The sequence below is a fragment of the Chiloscyllium plagiosum genome, chromosome 19 (genome assembly GCF_004010195.1).
Source record: "Chiloscyllium plagiosum isolate BGI_BamShark_2017 chromosome 19, ASM401019v2, whole genome shotgun sequence".
NCBI lineage: Eukaryota > Metazoa > Chordata > Chondrichthyes > Orectolobiformes > Hemiscylliidae > Chiloscyllium > Chiloscyllium plagiosum.
Genome location: NC_057728.1, coordinates 35546491 through 35553268, shown reverse-complemented (window position 1 = coordinate 35553268; position 6778 = coordinate 35546491).

Sequence of the window (6778 nt, the reverse complement as noted above, 5' to 3'; positions counted from 1 at the left end):
GCTTCGAGTCCAGTGATTCTTCATTAGAATTGCTCTCCAGCATCCACAATTCTTCATTTTATAATTATCAAAGGCCTCAGTGTGATTCATTAAATCCAGACCTCAGGAGTGGAGGGATATTTCATTGTCCAGGGAATATAAAAATGATCAGCTTTCAAGCTCAGCATTTGGAACCATAAAGCCTTCAGATGGTATTGTTGACTCAGTTTTTGCTCTGATTTTCTGTAATTGTACATTATATTGTAAACCTCTGAACTGGTTTGACTGGGGTTGCAAACAAATACAGCACTTACAGGTTGATAGCTTGACTGCAAGTTATCTAATCATTATTTCAAAGCCATTATCTCATGTTGACAAGGTTTATTACCACAATAACTTTGATTTTAATTCTAATAGTAATCTATGATATAGCTTCCTCTGAGAACTTAATTTTGTCTGCCTGCAGCTGAAGGCCGCTACAACCTCTTTACCTAATTATTGGCATGCTCCCAGGTTCCTCCACCTGCCTTGCACCTTCGGAAAACCCAAACTCATCCAAACTTTCATTATTCATATCCTAACTGGGACTAAATCCTCCACATCCATTATACCTTTGTGTGCTGACTTGCACGATTCCTCACTCAGCAATGCTTAAATTTCAAATTTCTTATTTTTGTTTTCAAATCCCTCCAAGGTGCTGCCCCTTTGTATCTGTATAATCTCCTTCACCCCATCAGCTATCTGAGATTTCTGCACTCCTTCCATTCTGGCCTCTTGCTCTTCCTAATTTTCTTTTGCTTGATCAATGGTGGCTGCAACTTCAGCTGCCAAATCCCTACAGCTTGGAATTCCCTCCCAAAACCTTACTGCCTTCCTCTCCTCCTGTAAGATGTTCCATTAAACATACTTATTTGACCAAGATTACATGGCTGGGTGCAAAAATACGCTTTATAATTTGCCTGTGAACCACTTTGGAACATCAAAGGCATGACAGAAATGCAAATTTCTGTCTGTTCACGATTTTAAACTAAATTATTTCAAAAAGCAATCTTACTTTATCCTCATTGCAATTCAACTGATTAGCTTTGGTAGAGTAGGTGAAGGAGGTGCAGCACAGAGTTATGTGACAGTTAGGTATTGCTGAAACAGAAAGGAAAACAGTTCTGAAGGTAAACTAATCATAAAATCATAGAATCCCTACAGTGTGGAAGCAGGTCAGTCAACCCATTGGGCCCACACTGACCCATCCCAACCCTGTAATCCTACATTCCCAATGGCAATCCACCTAGCCCGCATATCCCTGGACACTGTGGGTCATTTAGCATGGCCAATCCACCTAACCTGCGCATATTTGGACTGTGGGAGGAATCCCACATGGACACAGGGAGAATGTGCAAAGTCCACACAACAATCGCTGAGGATGGAATGGAACCCAGGTCTCTGGTGCTGTGAACACTCACAAACTTGGGCAGTAGGGGAAAGAGCAGTTAAGGGAGTAGATTGGCTCCTCTCTTTTTTTTTAATCTGCTCTGAACTAGTTGCAGCAAACATTTACGTTTTCTCTTTTTAGCACACTGTTGTCACACTGCATCAAAGCCTAATTAATTAAATGAAAATAAAGAGACCAATTTCATAATGTTTTGAGCAAAAATGAATACCTTTAGAACTTTTTTTTCAAAGGACAGTAAACTAAAAGTAAAGTCACCACTGTCCCAGAGGCTCTTTGGGCAGTTCTTTCATTAGACAGAGACAATTGGTGGTGAGTTTAACCTGAGGATTATCTGACAGGCAAAGGCTGGACCTTAATGTAACATGAGCCTGTGTGGGATCATGGACGCCATTTCGTCCAGCTATTAAAGTCATGTGATGAAAGTTGAGTACTAATAGAAATCTTTCATTATAATCATAAAAATACCAAGAGAAGAGAAATGTTGATCACTAATGAGACAGATGCAGAGCTGGATGTATGGAGCAATGGAAAAAGAGAAAATCAGGAACTAGCACACCACTGGGCAAGAGAAGATCATCATAACAAAAAAAGAATGTGGCCAAGAGGGGATTGATATGCTAAGATTAACTGTTGTGGAGAGAGAGAGAGAGACAGAGAGAGAGAGATAAAAAATGGCCAAGTGAGTGAATATGACAGCACCAGGACCAAAGAAAAGAAAACGACTAAAGAGTTAATGGAAAGAAGGCAGGTGACTTAAACATAAAGGGATTAGAAGAGGAGAAAATGACTGACAGGAGGAGATGAAGAAAGGGGATCAACCAGCGTTGTGGTAACCCCAACCAGGAATAGGAGAAGTACAAAGAACAAGATGAAGACAAAAAAATTAAGGTAAATTTGACTAATCAGGACTATAGTAATCTGGAAATTTTGATTCTATTATCTCTATCTCTGAAACATTGCCTCCTGTTGATATTATTAGTGGGTGAATGTTTAACAATTTCATCCACAGTTTCTCTCTCCCCTCACTTTAATCGATGCATTCATTCATCTAAAATAATAAACACTATCATCTCAATTTAAATAGCAATGATCCATTAATATTGATAATTATCATTCCTCATTGCATTGCCTTATAGATTAGAAATGTTGCTGCTCTTTAAAGCTATTTTACCACTTGCATGAAACTGAACTCTACTGGATCCCTCAAAATAACTGACTTTCATTTCCACTGCTTTCTTACAATTTTAGTATTAGTCACAGAGAGGTGGAGAACTACAAGACAGTAAAGGCCCTTCAGCCCATTGAGTCTGTGCCAGTCAAAAACAGGTCACTAACTATACTAATCCATTTTCCACCAAATGCTTCTTAGCTCTGTTCACCTTGGCATCCATGACTTGGAGATGCTGGTGTTGGACTGGGGTGTACAAAGTTAAAAATCACACAACACCAGGTTTTAGTCTAATAGGTTTATTTGGAAGCACTAGCTTTCAGAGCGCTGCTCCTTCATCAGGTGATTGTCTGATCACCTGATGAAGGAGCTGCATTCTGAAAGCTAGTGCTTCCAAATAAACCTGTTGGACTATAAGCTGGCGTTGTGTGATTTCAAACTTGGTACACCTTTGCATCACAAGTGCACATCGTAATACTTTTTCAATGTTAGGAGGGTTTCAGCGTCTACCATCCTTGAGTGAGTTCCAGCTCCCACCACCCTCTCAATCCCCTCTAAACCTCCTGCCCCTTACACCAGGGAAAAGTATTGTAAGTTGATTGCTAACTTAATCAACATAACTAATTTTCACATCCTGGGACCTATTTTATCTGTTTTGCCTAGTTCTCAAAGGATGGTAACAATCCAGAGATGAGGATAGTTGCTTCACTTTCAATTGATTTTAATTTGACCACCCCCATCAAAAACCAGTACTGCTTCCAACACTGTTTTGAAAGAACCCAATTTCTGGTATACAGATGGTCTGCTTGTTTCTGGTGATAAATTAATTTCAAAATGGTTATTGCATACAATTTCAGGTTTGAAATGGCCAATACCATGCACCATGCATGCTTAGTCTATTGCAAAAGCGAGTAAGCCAAATAAAACTGGCAAAAGTCTGTCAGGCACATGTGCTACCTGAACTGTTGAGCATTTTTAGCACTTGATTTGAAGTCAAGTTTGATATGATTTCTGTGGGAACACCACCCTGCCCCCAACACAAGATATGGAAACAAATGCAGGTGTGCAGACAGGTTAGCCTCAAGAAGCTGTGCATGGAAGGAATTGAATCGGAGTTTGATGGATACCTAGCCTCAAGCTATGAGTAACCAATTAGACCACTTAGAAGGCCTATTAATGTGATTCTCCTGGCACTGACAAGAACTTGAGGTGCCATGCAATGCCCCATTGATGCCAAAACATTTCTCCTCATCACCCCACAGCCACAATTGCCATAGGGCCACAACTGTAGTAGCAGGTCATCCTGTGGAAGGGACCAGGCAACTACAGTCTCTCTGTTTTCCTAAAGTTTGAAAACCAAGCACCTGCATCTTCAGCCATACCCTCTCAATTGGATTTGCCGATTGCTGGCGGTGTGCTTATTGTTCTTTGAGCTTTGGAGATCCATCTACCACCTTTAACTAGATGGTAGCAATTGGCCGTTTTCTCCTTAATTGCCTGTGTGTCAAGTGCTGACTAGATTGGGATTCTGATCCCAAAATAGAAAGTTAGTCTTGTTCTTTTCTGTTGGAGATTGTGTTATTATGTCAGGCAAATTCTGCTTACTCCTCCAAGCTACTGACTTATTGAGTCTGGCTTGATCTTATGAAATATTTTCCATCCAATTAAATATGAAAGTTTTCAACAATTTTTCCAGTTTGACAGTTGGCTATAGTGTGTAATTTCTGCTCTGACTTCAGTTGTCAGTCATTTCGCTGGGTCAAGCCTTTCATTGCATTATATTGACTTCGAGATTTAGTTTCCATAATTCATTCTGCCCATGAAGCTAAGTGTTTCCTGCTGATATCCTGTTTTCATCTGGGTTTTGACATTGATTTTGAGATTTTTCTTACGCTGTTTAATCAAGTCTTCAGAAAAAGGAATTTAATCCATTGCTTTTGCGACTGGACAAAATAAATGCCAAAATACAAAAAAAAAGCAAGTTTTTTTTTTAGCTTTTCTGTCTCCGGCACTCTGAAAAATGCAGCCTGTTGAAGTTGGTCAAAACTAATGCTTGATCACAGGAGGTACATTAAACCAATTTTGTCTTCAATCACCCAATTGCCCCATGTAATAATCACAATCCTACCCTGGAGAGTCCTTGTTGTAAATGACAACTTGCTTCGGAAAGTTCAGATTCCACTATTGTGTTGCAGCTAGTTGGTTGTCATTGTATTAAATGTGACATTGCAGCTTATTCACAAGGCTAAATTTATACACCAGTCAGATATTGAATACTCCTGTACCAATTACAAATACTCAACAATTTCTTTGAATTTTAAGTGGTTGCACATGGCTACAAAAATAAGTACAAAAGAAAATAGTGGTAATAGCCAGTGTTTTGCAAATACAAGAGGTGTTTAATCTTATTTAGTTTGAAATAGAAATATAATCTCTCAGTATGTACACAAAACTCATTTTTTAATATATTCTTCGAAGGACAGGACCCAAAGTATCCCTACTAGAACATAATTGGCTTTAAATTCAATACAGTTCATTATTTTGATGAAACAGGTCATCCAGATGAAAGCAAATAATCACCAAAATCAAAATGGATTTTTATTACCTCTCTATGGATATAATTATTCCTCAGTGAGCATTAAATATACCAAACAAAATATCGAGAAAGATCAATCTTTCGTGAATCAGTAAATGCACAACATCAAATTACAGCCATTATTTCACAATCAACTGTGTACAGTAGAATGGGAAAATCTGAGTGGTAAAAGATTGTAATTATTGGATGATTCCTTATTGTGCAAGGCCTGCCTGTCTGCCATCCCAACCTCAAACCATAATTCACTCGGTAAGCTGTTAGTAAGCACAGTTTTGAGCAGGTTTTATGAAATGGATCCTTGCAAAGGGAACTGTCACGAATTACACATATAAATAAATGAAATAAAAATTAGTCATGGATAGTGTCCTGCTGGCTCAGGCATAAAATTGCTGTGCGTAATTGATCAAGTGATTTTCAAACTTCAAGGTCAAGAGGATTCTACCTGTGCAACATTGAGATATTTCCAGGTATCTCCTGTTTGAACTTCTAAAGAATAGTGTCAGATAAGTAATTACATTTCTGCAGAAAAAATGTTCAACAAATATGAAGCAATTGGATAAATGTAATATCTTGCAAGACTGCATGTACAGCCCAGCTAGTTTGGTTTTATAAAAAAAACTTGTGAATGAAATACATTTTATCTGTATCTAGATATGTTAAACAGCTATGCAAAAATGAAGCCCCTGCTAATTACAATTAGGAAAGAAGAGAGTGCAATCACAGAGATGTCCAGCACGGAAATACAGCCTTCGCTCCATTCACGCTGACTAGATATCCCAAATTAATCTCGTCCGATTTGCAAGCATTTGGCCCATATCTCTCTAAACCCTTCCTATTCATATTCCCATCCAGATGTCTTTTAAGTGTTGTAATTATACCAACCTCCACTATTTCCTCTGGCAACTCATTCCATACACACACCACCCTCTGCATGAAAACGTTGTCCTTAGATCACTTTTAAATCTTGATCCCTCATCTTAAGCCTATTCTCTCCAATTCTGGACTCCCCCACTGCAGGGAAAAGACCTTGTCTATTTACCCAATCCATGCCCCTCCTGATTTTACAAACGTCTATATAAGGCCACCCCTCAGCCTCCAACATTCTAGGGAAAACAGTCCCAACCTATTCAGCCTTTTGATACAACTCAAACCGTCCAACCCTGGCAACATCCTTGAAATTCTTTTCTGAATCCTTTCAAGTTGCACAACATCCTTCATATAGCAGGGAGACCAGAATTGCAGACATACCAATGTCCTGTACAGCCACAATGTGACTTCCAAACTCCTATAATCAATGCACTGATGTCCTTGAAACCCAGGAACTTTTGGAACACTGAGATCAAATAATAAAGACACAGTATAAATTGTGGTGGTTGATCTGTCAAGTTGCTTCAAATTCCAAAGCAGTATACTATTTTCCACATTTTCACACATCCCAAACAAAGGATTTCAATCAGAAATGCTCCAAATCTTTGGGCGGCACATGACACAGTGGTTAGCACTGCTGCCTCACAGCGCCAGAGACCCGGGTTCAATTCCTGCCTCAGGTGACTGACTGTGTGGAGTTTGCACGTTCTCCCCGTGT